This window comes from Schistocerca americana, chromosome 1 (genome assembly GCF_021461395.2).
Source record: "Schistocerca americana isolate TAMUIC-IGC-003095 chromosome 1, iqSchAmer2.1, whole genome shotgun sequence".
NCBI lineage: Eukaryota > Metazoa > Arthropoda > Insecta > Orthoptera > Acrididae > Schistocerca > Schistocerca americana.
Window position 1 is genome coordinate 1,172,706,609 of NC_060119.1, and position 17,098 is coordinate 1,172,723,706.

Below are 17,098 nucleotides of genomic sequence, written 5' to 3' on the forward strand. Positions count from 1 at the left end.
CATTGTCTGTTCTCCTATGCATTCACATTTTGTGACTTTCTTAGTCCTACTCACACAACTACATTTAGGAACAGACTTTTGTCAGAAATTTTATATTATTGGCAAAATTATCGAGGGTTTTAGTTGCTGCATGCTTAATTCCTTACTGAACCAATGTCAGCTTCAATAATGGAAAATAAAGGTTATTGTTCTATCTATGATTGTGCGTATGGAACTCATTGTCGTTGTCAAATCGTGATGGATTATTTACGGCGAATTTCATTAGCAGGTACATGTATTGTCATGGCGCAGTTAAAATGTCTAGTTCTTCGATGAACCCTCTGCCAGGCGCTTAAATGTGATTTCCAAAGTATCCATGTAGATGGAAGTGTAGAATAAAAGTATCTGAACTTTATTGCTTGGAAATATCAGTACGCTTCTTACAGTTCAAGCTTTCGTCAAAACGTACACCCAGAAATTAAGGGCATCCATCATTTACTGAATCCTGCTCGTATTCTACATCAATGATTGTTGTTGTGACTCTAACCGTTGTAATGAACGGAATTTAGTGTTTCTTTCAAATTTTCCGAGAAGCACTTAACGACTCTTTGTAAAACATTAGTTGCAGTCCATAATGTTGCTTCATCTCTAATGAGATTTAATATAAGACTAGTATCATTTGCAAAAACTACCGATTTGCTTGTTGAATGGTAGGTGGAAGGTGAAACTTCCTGGCAGATTAAAACTGTGTGCCCGACCGAGACTCGAACTCGGGACCTTTGCCTTTCGCGGGCAAGTGCTCTACAACTGAGCTACCGAAGCACGACTCACGCCCGCTACTCACATTTTTAATCTGCCAGGAAGTTTCATATCAGCGCACACTCCGCTGCAGAGTGAAAATCTCATTCTGGAAACATCCCCCAGGCTGTCGCTAAGCCATGTCTCCGCAATATCCTTTCTTTCAGGAGTGCTAGTTCTGCAAGGTTCGCAGGAGAGCTTCTGTAAAATTTGGAAGGTAGGAGACGAGGTACTGGCAGAAGTAAAGCTGTGAGTACCGGGCGTGAGCCGTGCTTCGGTAGCTCAGTTGGTAGAGCACTTGCCCGTGAAAGGCAAAGGTCCCGAGTTCGAGTCTCGGTCGGGCACACAGTTTTAATCTGCCAGGAAGTTTCACATCAGCGCATACTCCGCTGCAGAGTGAAAATCTCTTTCAGGTGGAAGGTCATTCACAAATGTAAGGAAAGGGAGTGGACCGAAAATTGACCACTGTGGGTTCCCTTTGTGATTACTCCCCAGCTACTAAAATTTTTCCCCTGCCAAAATTTGCAAAAAGTAGCATTCTGGTTGTTGAATGTTAATTGGGAAGGTGATTCTCAAACAAAAGTAAACGGAGTGGACCGAAAATTGACCCCAGTGGGTTCCCTTTGTCATTAATACTGAATCACTAAAATGTTTCCCCCTGCCGTCATTGCTTGAATTATACGACACAAACTTGCGAATATTATTTGTTACGTGTGATTCAGAGTAGCTGTGTGAAAAGCCATAAATTCTATGTAACATGTGGTTTAGAATGAGTAACAGGGCTTACACAATGAAATGAATTCGAAAGATCATAAAAAATACCAACATTATGGTCAAACACTCCGTTAAAACCTGCTACCCAGTAATTGTTTCAGCACCAGCACTATCTATGAATGTGTTACCTATCAGCGTTCTACCACCTTGCTGCACATTGATATGGAAAACTGACTATTAAAATTACACTGACACTGCTAAATAAAATTCTAGTTCATTTTTCACATCTTTATCTTTTAAGAAACCTACGTTGATATCTCCATAAACCACTAACTGTTTCTTCCTATCTGACATATAACTCAAAATTGTATCTAGATTTCTCATAAGTAGCTGAAAGATATTAAGGGGGAGCTGTTGTCTCTTAAAATTACCATAGAAGTATTCTGTAGTAACATCACACAAGTACATGCTTCTAGGCTCTGATCAACACAGAAAACTATTGACTTCACTTTCTGCAAGGTCCTCAGATAAATCTTTCTTCCTGTTCCTATTCTGGCACAGCTCATAATTTATGTATCCTGTCTCCCAACTGCAGCAACAGGCATGGCACAGACATGAGGTTTTGTTTGAGACAAAAGCAATCCTCTCTGCTCATTGCTATCATGCCTAACTGCTGTGTTAACCTGAGTTGGTCATGGCATTGTAAAACCTTCACAAACCCACCTGAGTGTGTGTTGCTGCTACTACTTCTATTTGCTCAATGTTGCCTTTGTTGCTATATTCTAATGTGCTAACCACGCTGTTTCCTGCTCTTCCTCCTATAAGTACCTGATACTCGCCGTCAAAATCTCTCCACAAGGTCCATATGGTTAATATCATCTGGCTAAGATTTTCACTATGCTAAGACGCTTGTGTCCTGGCGTTCTGCCACCAGCTTCTCCTGTAGCAGTGGGCTACACCTCTCCCCGGACTGCTACCTAACCGGAGACTCTTTTCCTTCACGTGAATTTTCTGTGGACATAGCCTTAAAATCATTCCTAAGTGTCTGCTGCAGTCTAATATGATTAAAAACTGGTTGAGGCTCTTCTCCTATTCCAGATAACAAGTCAAACTTACTAATAACTGGAATCAGAAATGTGATTTCAAAGGTATTGTTCCACACTATGGCATCTGACACCTTAATAGCTATGTTCTGACTCTGTTCTGCTCAGCCTTCAGTAACTGATGACGTTGTAGATCCTGTTATGATTGTAAAGGGAACTGGTGAGATTCATGACAGAGTGATATAAATTATTTTTCTGGAATAATAAGGGATGTAAGAAGTTTTGGGAGCACTAAGGAGTTGTCAGTTGCGAGTGGATTAGTAGGAGTCAGAGTAACATTTGTATTCTGCTGTGTAATATTTTAAAGAACGTATCAATCCTATTTTTCCGCTAAGGAATATCCAATTGGATAGCTTAATAATATTTTCTTATTAACTGATATTGGTACCCGATTACTCGCAATCTATTAAATATTTTTATCAGCAATAGACCTCTCTCTGGTTAGTTTTATCCCTCATTTGTCCATTTCCCATCCTCCGTTTGGCTGTGATACTTGGAACAATAGCCGATAAACTAATTTTCATTCCAATCACCAAGTTCTCCTTATTTACCCTCTTTACTTTCAAGCAATTAATTACTTTTCTCAAATCTAGATTTAAGGCTACAAAATTTGGTAGCCAGTTTGCCCCTTTCCACTCCTCGTTAATCCCATACAGTAATGTTTTTTTCGGATCAGTAATTTCTCCTGATTTAAACTAATTTCAAGCAGTTAAACATTTTTACCAAAACTAGACCCATCTCTGGTCAATTTAATAGCCCATTTGGCCGAACCCATAGAGTAATTTTTGTTACATCACTAAACGAGTTTTTCTTCATTACCCTGTTTATTTTGAATCAGTTTAAGTTTATTGTCAAAAGTAGACTTCTCCCTGGTCAGTTAGATACCCCATTTGTGACATTTCTTCTTTTCGTTCAGCTGTTTAATTCGAACAAGTGCCTATAACCCAATTTTCACTCAAATAAAAAACTATGTTTTCATTAGTTACCCTGATTCCTCTCAAGCAATTAAACATTTTTATCAAACTAAACCTCTCACTAGCTAGTTTGATACAAAATTTTTCCCTTTTCTATTATAAGTTTAGCAATGGAAATTCAGACAAACACTACCACAGTTTTTCCTAATTACTGTGATTGCTTTCAAGTAATCACATATTTTTTTTTTATAAACCAGTGCTCTTGTTGCTCAATCAGAGGTCTCATTTGACCCTTTGACAGACTTCGTTATTTTGGAAGATAACGTATAGAGTAATTTTTGTTCACATATAACTAAACTAGATTTCAGAAATTGCATCGCTTTCGAGGAGTTAACTATTTCTTCAAAACTAGAACCCTCACTTGTAAATTATATGTTCTGTACATCCCTTTCCCCCTCTTCGTTTGGCCATGTTAACTCAGCCTGTAGCCCATACAGTAATTTTCGCTCGTATCACTAAATAAGTTTTCCTGAAGTACCACGACTCATTTCACGCAACTAAATATTTTTATCAAAATTGGACCTCTCGCTTGTCAATGAAGTGTCCCATTTATCTCTTTCCCACTCTTCATTTGGCTTTGATAATTCATATAATTAGAAGTAACGTAATATTTGTGAAAATCACTAAGTTCTCCTTAATTATGCTGAATATTTTCAAGCAATTAAATTAGTCAGTTTGATTTTCCATTTGCCCGTTTTCCACTCTTAATTTTGCTATTTCAGGAGTTTATGGACACATCATTAGTTAATGAGCAATGCTTATGAAACGTGGAAAAAGGGTTTTTTACCACTTTTTGGCACCAAATTCGAGCCGCTGTTTCCAGAATGGCTACGCACAGCAAATGGCTGAAATATTTGCAATATATTCCCAAGATCCAGATGTCAGACAGGTTTGAAAATTTTATTTGTAACTTTAAGTGTTTCTGAGATACAGAGGTTCAATTCCACCCTACCGGCAGACCTAAATAAACAGGTAAAATCTGGTGTGAAGCGAAAGTACGGTTTGTAAAATGACGTGACCCGGAGAAATAGGCGGTGAAGTGTCTTCATCGGCATCTTAATAAGGGCTCCAGGAATCACATGTTGTAGTACTGCAGCACATGCGTAATTTTTTGCACATACAGCGGTCTTAGTTGTAAAATAAATTCTGCATTACTTCAATTTCACATAATTAAACTACAAAAATTTTACCGACGAATACATTTCTGTTCACATAAGTGACGTTCCGTGGTGCAGCAGAGAAAATAAGGCAGACATCAGGAAAATGCTCGTAATAGGACACAAAAAATGCGAATATGCTCCTCTTTACTTAAAAGATTGACTCAAACGTGGGGTATCTTCTGACTGTTTCTCCCTTAATTTCCCAAAAATTTTGGTACGCGAAACTTTGCGCACTATTTACCCTGAGGGAAAAGGAAACAGTGGCAGTGGAAAAGAGATGGGAGAGAAAGAGAGAGAATCAATGACATAGGAACATAGTTGGCAGGGCCGCTACTGTGATAGAAAAAGGGTGGAAAAGCCAGTTGTCGTTGGAGAGGAATAAGGAGAAGGTAAAAGAGGAGTAGTTGAGAGCTAGTGATAATCAGAGACAGAGTCTATCACAATGACAACGAGGAATATAGGGACAGTGACACTCAGATGTGACAGCAGCATTGGGAAGGAATGAATGGGATAGTAGCAGTAACAGGAAGCAAGATGGAGACAGTGATAATGAGAGCCGACAGTAGTAGCAGGACAGAAGGTACGAGACTGTGGCTGTAAGAAAGGAGAAAGTGACAGTCAGAGAGACAGTGTTACCGACCTTTTATGCTATTTTTCTTCTCGTGAGACATAAAGCTGTGTTTTTCGCAGTGGTTGTAAGTGTTACGCTAGGTGTTTAAGTGCTATATAATACATTGAAACTATTTTGTTGGTATTTGTGACGCTAATCTTCGCGCCCGGTTGCTTGCAAGTGGAAGGACTGGGAAAATGTGGGACTGAACATCATCCGCAACACTGATACATCTCCAAAACAATATTTAATAATATTAAGAATCTTATGGCAAAATAAGATAATTGTCAAGATACAACGTCTGTTAAAACAGCTTAACATTTATTGAAAATTGAAACAAATGTCTGAAATGGCTCTGAGCACTATGGGACTTAACATCTGAGGTCATCAGTCCGCTGGAACTTAGTACTACTTAAATCTAACTAACCTTAGGACATCACATACATCCATGCCCGAGGCAGAATTCGAACCTGCGACAGTAGCAGCCAAATTGAAACATGAAAACAATTTAAACAGTTTGTTTAAGCCAGTTCATTTAAAAACGTAGCATTTCAGTGCTTATAACACACGAAATTGGTTCGGAAAGATTAATAAATTGAAATTGTATCCAAAATCTGAGATCCAATCAGTTCTGCAGGGAGTTCAAAAACAACATTTACTAGCATTACAACGTAGAACTAATAACATCATCTTGGAAACTATACACTGGAATAGCAAGGTCTCCAGAGGGTAATTTTAACGAAGCTCTGACCAACAGAATTTAATCAAATCCAATTGCAACGACGATACAACACAATTGTATCACAGTGCCCACCGCCATTGGCCCGAAGTTAGGACAACTAACAAATCGGACAGCTCAGAATATTGGCTTTCGCCTTCTAAAACTTGGCAAGTAGACTCATGTGACTATGAAGGTACATAATACAATTAACAGTCGGACAAGCTGAAACCAGTGAGAGGGGAAGACAGGGGAGGCCGCGGCAGGTAGCACTAAAGCACCCAAGGAGATTATATCGGGGGACTGACATGATAATTGCAAAATTTATTTACCGATTACAGGATCGTGGCAGGACACTACTCGCGGGCTGAGCAGTCGATGACAGCACCAATAATAATAATAAGAATAGAAATAATAAAAAGGATAGAATGCACCTGAGTAATTTATAATCAGAGCCTCTCCGACCGAGGTAAAACATTTTGTAGGTTGGAAAGTACCTAGTCCGTTCGTTCACTGCAAAACGGAATAAGCTCAAACGCCAATTATTAATGCAAGTAAAACACTACGCCCTTGGCGCCGGACCGAAAGGAATCCACGAGTTGGCGTGCGGAATAGTCTCAATTCGAGCACGTAAATACTATCCAATTGTTGGCTACAGTACTTGCTCCGAGATGTACCAGAAAGGTTTCAAGGCTTGCAGTAGTAATTAGTGCAAACACAATGAGAGACTACAAAATGTACCAAGAAAAGAAAAAGAACACATGCTGAATCAGAATTGTGTGGCTGTTGCTGTTCTTTCATTAGTTGTTGTTTTTTACCATATATATATATATATATATATATATATATATATATATATATATATATATATATATTCGCACATGCGTAGTAACTCACGAAATTAAATGAGAAATATAATTTTACTTTTGCTTCTGTGATTTTAATTAGTCTGAATTGATCGAGAATCCCTCAGTCAGTTCAAAGTCCAAGGCAACTGAAAAAAGCGCTGGTGTCTCCTGTATGTAAGAAGCACAAAAGAGCGGATCCGCAAGATTATATCCCTAGCATCGGTTAGCAGCAGAATCCTCGAACATATTCTCATATCGAATACAATAAATTTTCTTTAATACGAGAGGGTTATACTCACCAATCTGCATGGCATTAGAAAGCATCGCTCTTGCGAAACTCAGCTCACCCAGTTCCTCACATGATACACAGCGAACTACGGATGAAAAGCAACAGGCAGATTCCATGTTTCTAGACTACCGTGTGACGCATTACCCAATAGTAGGCTATTAAAGAACGTACGAGCATATAGACAAGGTTCACAGACATGTGAGTGACTAAGAAGAGTTCTTAAGTTACAGATTCCAGTACGTTGCCCTCGGCAGCGAGAGTTCATCAGTGACAAGGGTATCGTTAGGAGTGCCCCGGGAAGTGTGATAGATCCGCTGTTGTTCTCTATATACATATATGATGTGGCGAACAGGGAGGGCAGCAATCTGCGGTTGTTTGCTGATGATGCATGGTGTACGATAAGGTGCTGAAGTTGAGTTACTGTAGGAAGATACAAGACGACTTAGACAAAATTTCGAGTTTATGTAATGAATGGCAGCTAGCCCTAAATGTGGAAAAATTTAAGTTAATGCGGATAAGTAGGAAGAACAAAACTGGAATGTTGGGACACAGCATTAGCAGAGTCCTGCTTGACACAGTTAATTCGTTTAATTATCTGTGATTAACGTTGCAAAGCGATATAAAAATTGGCCGAATGGACAGAACATTTGAGAATTTTGGTTCGGGAACTCGAACAGGAATCCCTAGAGGGAAGGCGACATTCATTTCGAGGAACACTATTGAGAAAATTTAGAGAACTGGCGTTTGAAGCCGACTGCCGAAAGACTCTATTGCTTCCTACGTTCATTGCGCTTAAGGCACCCGAAAATAAGGTACGAGCATATAGTTAGTAGTTTTTCCCTTGCTCTATTTGCAAGTGGAAGGGGAAAGGAAATGACCAGTAGTGGTATGGGGTACCCTCTGCCACGCACCATACTCTAGATTGCGGAGTATCTGTGTAGATGTAGACGTAGATATTACGACATTACAGCCCTCTGAGTACCGAGCAAAATCACATACACAAATGCAGCCAACAGTCTGAGAGCGGGGAATTGGCTAATCGGTATGTATTGGGCAGTGCGCATACAGCAGAAGCAACTACGTGGCTTGGGGATGCAGACAAGAGCAGCCATCATGTGTCTGTACAGAGCGATTAGCTGACAGACATACCTGTCAAATAAGCCACTGAGATGGTGACCTAGTTCCAGAAGTAGCATGTGGCCACTTTCTTTGTGTGCTGATTGACTGACTGTGGCTGACTAACGGACTTTCTGGAACTCAAGTAATAATAAGTACTTGATGCGCTACAGCTTAATAAAAGATATGCATATCAAATTAAAGTCCTCTTAAAGAGAAAAAAAATGAAACGATGCTGCACCATGAAGCATAATTCTTTTAGCATGTAGAAAGTGATAAAGATATATCTGTTATAACAAATTTAGAATAAACATACCTTTAAAACCGAGCGGGATGGCGCAGTGGCTAGCACACTGGACTCGCATTCGGGAGGACGACGGTTCAATCCCGCGTCCGGCCATCCTGATTTATGTTTTCCGTGATTTCCCTAAATCACTCCAGGCAAATGCCGGGATGGTTCCTTTGAAAGGGCATGGCCGACTTCCTTCTCCATCCTTCCATAATCCGATGAGACCGATGACCCCACTGTTTGGCCTCTTCCCCCAAATCAACCAACCAACCATACTTTTAAAGCAAGCATTAAGAAAGCCACTGCCTTGTAAGAAATATTTTATACGACTAGTCAAGGGAGGAGCCGCAACCGATGGTTCACCTCCGTCTCACTCGTGAAACCACCTCCAAGCCATATCAAAAACTGTGCTTACCTAAAACACTCCCAAAACGTAACACCTACTCCCGATTACTCCCACCACATGAAAGCTGGTGGGCTACCCTTTCTTAATATATGAGAATGTAATGACATTGAACTAATTCTGAGCGTACTATCATTGCACTAAAATATATGCCGGAAAGAATAATTTTAGTATTTTCAAGATTACAGTGGAAATAAGAACTGCAGAAAATTTTTAAATACTTACTGAGGTGGGCGATTGGTAGACGTGTCGTCTGACTTTTATAACTCATATGTAAAATGAAAAACTTCCAAATGGCGATCAATATGTGGTTTCGATTGCTCGAAAAAACGTCTATATAGCGATTACAAATTGCCAGTGAAAGATCACTTGGGCTCAGTCTTTCGCTAGAAAGGGTCTTCTGCCAGTGACTATATAAATTAATCAATTGTTACACAACATTACTTTGGTATGTACTGTGAAACGAGTTCGGAGGCGGAAGGTGATGTCGCTCTGCTATTAGCGAAGTTCTATTGGGGTGATGGACTAAAGTGTTCATACTGAGGCAGTATTTAGAAAATTTCTAACGGTATTTCGAGACCACGGGAATGTTAATTTTATGAGGACAATGTTGAACTTTGAAATTATTTTCTAAAGTTCTGATTTAATTTCGAGTGAAACGGGAGTATGACAGTGGATTGAAATTTCGTGCTTCGATTAGTACCCATGAAGACGAAAGGGACCTCTCACACCGCATTGTTCCCCTTTGGGACTACAATAAATTCATTTGACTTTCATAAACTGTGTAAATCAGAAATAAGCCTTTCGCTGAATCTTGTCGGTACACATCGCTGTTCAGAGACGTGAATAATATACAAATTTTCCAGCGGGAATAAGGCTTAAGGAAACAGCTCCTGCATTAGAGCAACATTCAGTGAGAATTGTCCCTGTGAGAAGAAATAAGACTGCAATACACCAGAGCACAAAGACAGGCTTTTCTGGAAGATAGCTTATTTAATATTCGAAGGTGGTGTGGGGGCGTTTAAAAAGGATGGGATAACAAAAAATTGGTACTGGAGAAAGCGTGATAATGCACGCAAGAATTAAGAAAATTCAAGTCTAGTTCATAGGATTTGTCAACTAGAAAAAGGTTTTGACGGATAAAATGGCGCATATGTTCGAAATTCTGAGGAATATAGGCGTTGGCTGTATAATAATATACACACACGACATGTATAATAACCAAGAGGGAAAAATAAGAATGCGGTAGCAAGAACGAAATCGTCACATTACACATGGTGGAAGACAAGCGCGAATTCTTTCACACATTATGTTGGATATATGTATAGAAAACACAGTGAGGAAGTAAAAGAACGCAGAACTGCATGACCAGTTGGGTGCAATAAAAGGCCTAATTAACACATCCTGTGGACTGGACTGAGAGTAAACTTAAGGAACACTAAAAGAATAGAGAATAGCAGAACTTAGACCAGACGTAAACATTATGGAGAGTTGGGGACGATTAAATGTACCAAGTTAACGGTTTCTGGTACCCTGTAACCAAAATAACACATGACGAGCGTAACAAGGTGGACGTAGAAACCACACTAGCAAAGGCATAGAGGGCAGTCCTGGCTCAAAGAATTTTACTTAATTAGAAGAGGAAATTTCTGTGAATGTACGTTTGGAGCACAGCATTGTACATCAATGAATCGTGGACCATAGAAAAACCGGAGACTGAGAGAGTTAGAATGTTCGAGATGAGGTGCTATAGGACGATGCTGAAAGTTAGATGGAGTGATAAGAAATGAGGTTTCCCGCAGAATCGGTGCGGGTGAACATGCGGAAAACACTGAATAGAAGAAGGTACGGGATGATAGAAGAAGTGTAAAGGCACCAGGGAATAACTCACATGGAGCTTGAAGGAGCCATAACGGGTGAAGACTATAGGAGAAGACAGAGATTGTAATACATTCAACAAATAATAGTGGACGTAGGGTGCAAGTGCAACTCTGAGCTCAATGGATGGCATCAGAGAGGAATAAGTGGTGGGTGTCTTTTAACCCTCGCTCGGAATGCGAAAGTAATAAAAAAGAAAATGGATAAAATTATTAGTGCAATGTACCCTCCGCCTCACTCTGTACAATCACTTCAGTTGCACATATGTAGATAATAAACTATGCTAGATCGCTGTTCCCAAAACAGAACGACATAAGTTTACTCTGAAACACAGAATTGTATTATTAATTAAGCACTTTCTAACTGACAGTCTCCTCACAGCAACATTGCAGATGTGGCAGGCGGAAATATTTTAATGATTCAGTGGCACGATAACACCCAAAGTCCTCCATGAACTGCAACGATTTTAGCAATTAATTAAACGTGTCGAATATAGCCCACTAAGGAACTGATGACATGCGCAATAACCAACCCTTACAGGGGAAAAATGCACACCAACGACGACATGACTCCAATGGAGCAAGCAGCTACGCCCAGGCAAACAACAACAAATTTTTCACCCACAGGTCTGCAACTAGTACGTTAAGAATTTTCGTCAGGCACGAGATTAGATAAAACTAATTCGAGCTAACATGCGTAAATCTAGCAAACTAAGCAACTTCAGGTTCCTCACATGTAGCTTCCACAACGAGCCTCAGCTAGACAACAGAAGGAGGCACACTTAACAGAATAATTGTTTAGCCAACGATGGTGTGATTAGAGTCACCGAGATGCTAGTTTTTCAAATAACGAACAACCAGGTCAATTACGACGTTCTCCTACGTGATGTGGAGAATATCACTTCGTCGATCTCCAGCCTGTACAGAACTCACATCCAACATACTACAGGAATACTATCAAACTCAAATGCCAGTACCCGTAATTCACAGACGTCAGATGCAATGGGCGACTGAGTATCCAGATGGTTTGCATGTGACAATAAAAATACATGGAGGAAACACCCAGCTCACATAATTGTGTATATAACACCATGTAATTTTGGAAATAACACCATTAAGCAAAAATCGGTTACTCAAGACGTGACATCAATGTTCTCCGGGAAACCCGCTCACGCATTCTTTAATCGCTTTCGCATGGAGACCAGCCAGTCTGTTCGTAACGTGGTGGAGAGCTATTCACAAGGTGGTCGATTTTGTCTGATGCATACGACTCACGGCAGACCGCAACCACAAACGCACCACCGGGTACATATGAAGCACTGGCACTGACTCAGTATCGTACTAAGTGCGCCAGTGCACTCTTCTACTTATAACACCAGGAACCTTCTCAGACCGACATATACATATGTCTTGCCTCACGTCAGTAATTAATGTGGAAGTACCCTTCTTTTTAGACGTTAATTTGTATATAATAATAAATTAAGTTAGCACCAACAACCGGTAATATTAATGTAGGCATAAAACAGAAAATGGAAAACAAGGATCAGTTAAAAAAAAACTTGAGATGACAGGAATTAACAGTAGTTCCAAGTGAATAACGTCCAGCTTGTATTACTGGATAGCTTACTGGCAGCCTCGGAATCACTGGTGGTTTGCCGATTAACTACAACTATGTCTACTTCTGAACCTATTGTTGCTACACTAGTCTACGTTGTCCACATTGGCATGTGCGTGCCTTAGCAACGCTGAAACCTACGCATTCCAGTGTCTGTGGCCACAGCATTCATTCGTTCTTTCTTTCTTTCCTTTATAAAACGACACACACACACGCACACACACAACACACACAAACACACACACACACACACACACACACACACACACACATATATATATATATATATATATATATATATATATATATATATATATCGTTTTTATAATACGTATATAGTTTCTCTTAGTTAAATTCATAAATGTTATCTGTAATGTAGCGAACACTTCCTGTGCTCTATTGGCGTTATTTTTATACTCAGAGCGTCCACTTGGTCTTATAGACTGAGAATTAAGCCGTTGCCTTTTCTATGTGCAATCATATTGACTGTACTCACTTTCAGCTGTTCACAGCCCGCAGACAAATTGTCTGCAGTTTCTATCTACCTGGAAAAATGGGAAACTATAAGGACATTAGCTGCGGAACCTTAATATCGTCGCTCACTGACTGGTGTGTCACTCCATCCCACAAGATGCAAATGTTACGAATATGTACCGTGTCCTGTTAGTGGGTGCACCATATCTCGAATAGGGGCAGTGTCCCGCAGTTTGAGCCTGTTCATGATGCTTGCCAATATAGTGTAATCACGCTTTGCACAGCTTCTAGTGTCTCAGTCCGACTGTCATTCACCTAATTTCCAGCCTTGTAAATGCCTTTTATCAGTAATATCAGTTCATGTGACCTCGCACACACAATCATACTGTGCAACTCCCCATCGCCCCCTCCAACCAATACAGCACAGTTCTGTAACGTAATGCGATATCCTGAGAATAAGCAGTAATTCCTCGATATGAATAGTGCGAAACGCCTGTGAGCCTCAAGAACCGCTCCACTGAATTCGTCGCAGCATCGGTTTTTAGCAGTCTATTCGAATGGGATGCGCCCAGACGCTGGCAGCGAAGCCCACCATGGTGTTGAAGATAGCTTCATGATCCGGCCGCACCATAGGCAACGATAATTTATAATGAGCAATGGCAGCACCTGCAGTCTTATGAGTAATTTTAGCCGCTTTCTGAGTGACAGATTTTACACGTTCTAGAAAGTTTCTTTTCTAGTCTGTAAGAATGCCTAAATACCTTGAAACAGTGCTGCTTTTTACAGGGATTCCGTCAAGCCTCAGGGAGACTTCAGAAGTATGTGGTTTTACGGACCGTTATAGTCAGCTCGTTGCCCCTGCACCAACTGCGCTTATGAGAGAGCACATCATTCGTCTTTTCTCCATGTCTCACCCTGCAGTCATCAGACACTACCACTAAGATGACATATGCGTATGCAATAACACCTTGAATAGCATTTGTAACAGGGATTCAAACAAAGATTCCAGAACAGTGAAAAACTTAGGGAGCCTTGAGGAAAGCCCGAGGTAAACGTTTTGATTATCTTGCTCTGATCAGCAAGCCACTGAACTACAGTAATCTAAAAAGGACTTAGACAGGCATCTGGGGACACCGAGATCTAGGATGCGTGCAAACATGGCTGGCCACCAAAGGTTACCGAATGGACCTGCGATGTCAATCATGAGAGCAATTGCATACCTCGCTGTCGAATTTTCTACACTCTGAAGCACTCTGTTAACTGCATCTATACACTTCCCTTTCCTGAATTTGTGTTGGCACTGGCTTAGACCCAAGAGCTCCGTGTTCTCCAGCAACCGGTCACAGGGCAGACGCTCTTGAACTTTGACCAAGACGTTTAATAAGCAGATAGATCTATAGCTTTTCGGGTTGCTTATCCTTCCCCTTTCTAGCTGTCACCCATATCGCTGGGATCCTACCTACCCGTAACGCCTCGTTTATTAATGCTGTCAAATGTGGACCCACCATCTCCACGACCTCAGGGGAAACGCCATCCGGACCAGATGCCTTCCCAGTTTTGAGCTTGAGAATTCCGGTGTCAACTTCTTCTTGAGCGAAAGATATCAACAACGTCAGATTGTCGTATTCGTTATCCCGTTCACTTCTAAGTCGTGCGTGTGTTTCGGTATCTGTATTAGTGTTATCATCTGGAAGAATGGCGGTTAGCAAGCATCCTCCTGACACTCTCCATCCTGCCGTCATTGCGTCATGCTCTTTACGAGCTGTGGGTATGACAGTATGTTTCTTAATCTTCTCAGTCCATAGCTTATAAGGTTTTCCCCTTATGGTAAATAGCAGTTGCCGTCGTAGAAACTTCTCCCTCTGTATTCCTTTGGTTTCCTGAAGTGATGTTTTGTGGTACGTTTTAATTGTCCTCTATTCATGGAGCTTCACAGTACGGTCTGATTGCTCTAAAGCACGCTGATAAGCTCTTTTTCCTGATCTTGCACTTTGCCTCAGTGTGGAAATGGAATGTAGCCGGACGTTTTACTATCTCCTTAGGGACACATATCTCCTGTGCTCTTTGCAAGCATTCAGTTTGTAGCTGCGCACCCAAGATTCCACGGGAAATGCTGCAATGTAGGCAACTAATCCATCTCAATCCGTTTTCTCATGTATAACGCAGTCACTCTTTCCTCTGCTTGTGTCCCTATATTATCGCCACTTTCAAAATTTTTTATAGCATTCTTTGGAAACAACGATCTTATTAGGTGTTTAAAATTGGTGAAAAAAATTCTAGATTGCTATCTAGACTGTCCCTTCACTAATTTTATTGCCACTTCCCCCTTCGTTAACAGTTCGATTATGGCCACTGGATGTTAAATGCTGTAGTAGTGGGCCCCTCGAAAATACTCGGCTGGCCTTCTAGATTTTAAACAATGAGCTCCAGTTCCTGTAATGTCTCCTCTAGTATATCATCTTGTTAGTCAGTTTGTCCACTGTGCCACAGAAAAGAGTTTGCATTCGCATGCAAGGCTACTTCCCTCATTTTGTCTGCATGAGGTACGATGGGATGAGAATATTGCATGTGTATGTTTACGACAGTCCGATTTGTCTTCACTTCTACTGCGACCATGTGCTTGACACACAGCTGTGCCACCTCAGTGACAGTTAATTTCCCACCTGTAATCACAACGACAGAATTGCCTCATCTTGGCCACTATGCGTTAATATACATCCGCAGGTAAATTTGGGAGCCTATTGTTTCTACAACATGATTTTTGCAAACATATTATACCAACACTCAGCTCGTAAATTACTTTTCGTACGTCATTCATGGTAGTTTACTTCGCGCAGCATTCATCTGCAACATCTTTATCCTTTTATGTGTTTCTAGTGTAAATAAAACACTTCGGGGAGGGGCGAACTGAGTCAATGAAAACACGCCCATACGGTTTTACCTAATCCATGTATAAATGCTTAACATCGAATGGCTCATTTCCTCCACTGAACGTCTGCTGAAGGAGGTCACAAACTGGTTTAAACGCTGTCGAATGCCCCTGGTGTAGGATATGTAGTAGATTTCGCTTAGGGTTGCCCCAATTAGATAACATGTCTCTGGGACAGACCTCGGTCAAACTCAGATTGATCTCGCACCTTTCCTATCTACAAACGGACACTAGTCATTCCTCGCCACGTCACGCTGCTACCGCGTGGAGGGTTCGCTCACTCATACTACGTGTGTCTGACTAGCAATCATTCTCGCGAGATGACGCTGCTATCGGCTGGACTGGTTTATATCGATAACAGGTCGGTGGTCATAATGTTCAGGCTGATCAGCGTATATTAGTGCGTGGTGTAGCCTCCACGGACGGCAATACAGGAACTGACTCTGGCATGCAGTCAGTCGTACAGGTGGCGAACACTGTTCAAAAAAATGGTTCAAATGGCTCTCAGCACTATGGGACTTAGCACCTGTGGTCATCAGTCCCCTAGAACGTAGAACTACTTAAACCTAACTAACCTAAGGACATCACACCCATCCATGCCCGAGGCAGGATTCGAACCTGCGACCGTAGCAGTCGCGCGGTTCCGGACTGCACGCCTAGGACCGCTAGTCCACCGCGGCCGGCGACACTGTTCAGGAATACGTTAAGTCACGCCTGCTCTACCTGTTCCTATACTTATGTAAGAGTTCTTGGTTGTCGAGTCACATCAGTCATTTCTCGTTCCATCATACTGCAATCGTGCCTGACTTGAGACCAATCCGGAGATCGCAATGGCCGGGAAAGTTTCTGCACGTGTTACACAGCACGTTCAGTTTCCAGTGCAGCGTGTGGGAAAGCATTATGTTGTTGGAACAACGCGTCACTTTCCTGTAATAAGAACGACAAAAGAACGGATCTGACGAAATTCTACACGTATCAAGCGCTATTTAGCGTCCCCTCTAGAATCACCAAAGGTGAACGATAGTTGAACATTATTGCACCCCAAACCATAAGACCTGCGGCGGGGCAAGTGTGTTTTGGACAAATACACTCTTAGTACAAATACACTGTACGAAACAGCGTTCGCCAGGTCTACGTCGTACGGGCAAACAACCATTCCATGTTGCAAGTGATCCTCTGGCGGCACGATTAGAGCCGTGCAC

General features: G+C 41.2%; 1 non-coding gene across 1 annotated transcript; it reads left to right on the plus strand.

Annotated features, from left to right (window-relative positions):
- The first annotated feature begins 1,047 nt into the window (after positions 1-1,047).
- Positions 1,048-1,122, plus strand: Trnas-uga. Its single transcript has one exon. It is a non-coding gene; the product is annotated as a tRNA-Ser (tRNA).
- The last annotated feature ends 15,976 nt before the right edge of the window (positions 1,123-17,098 follow it).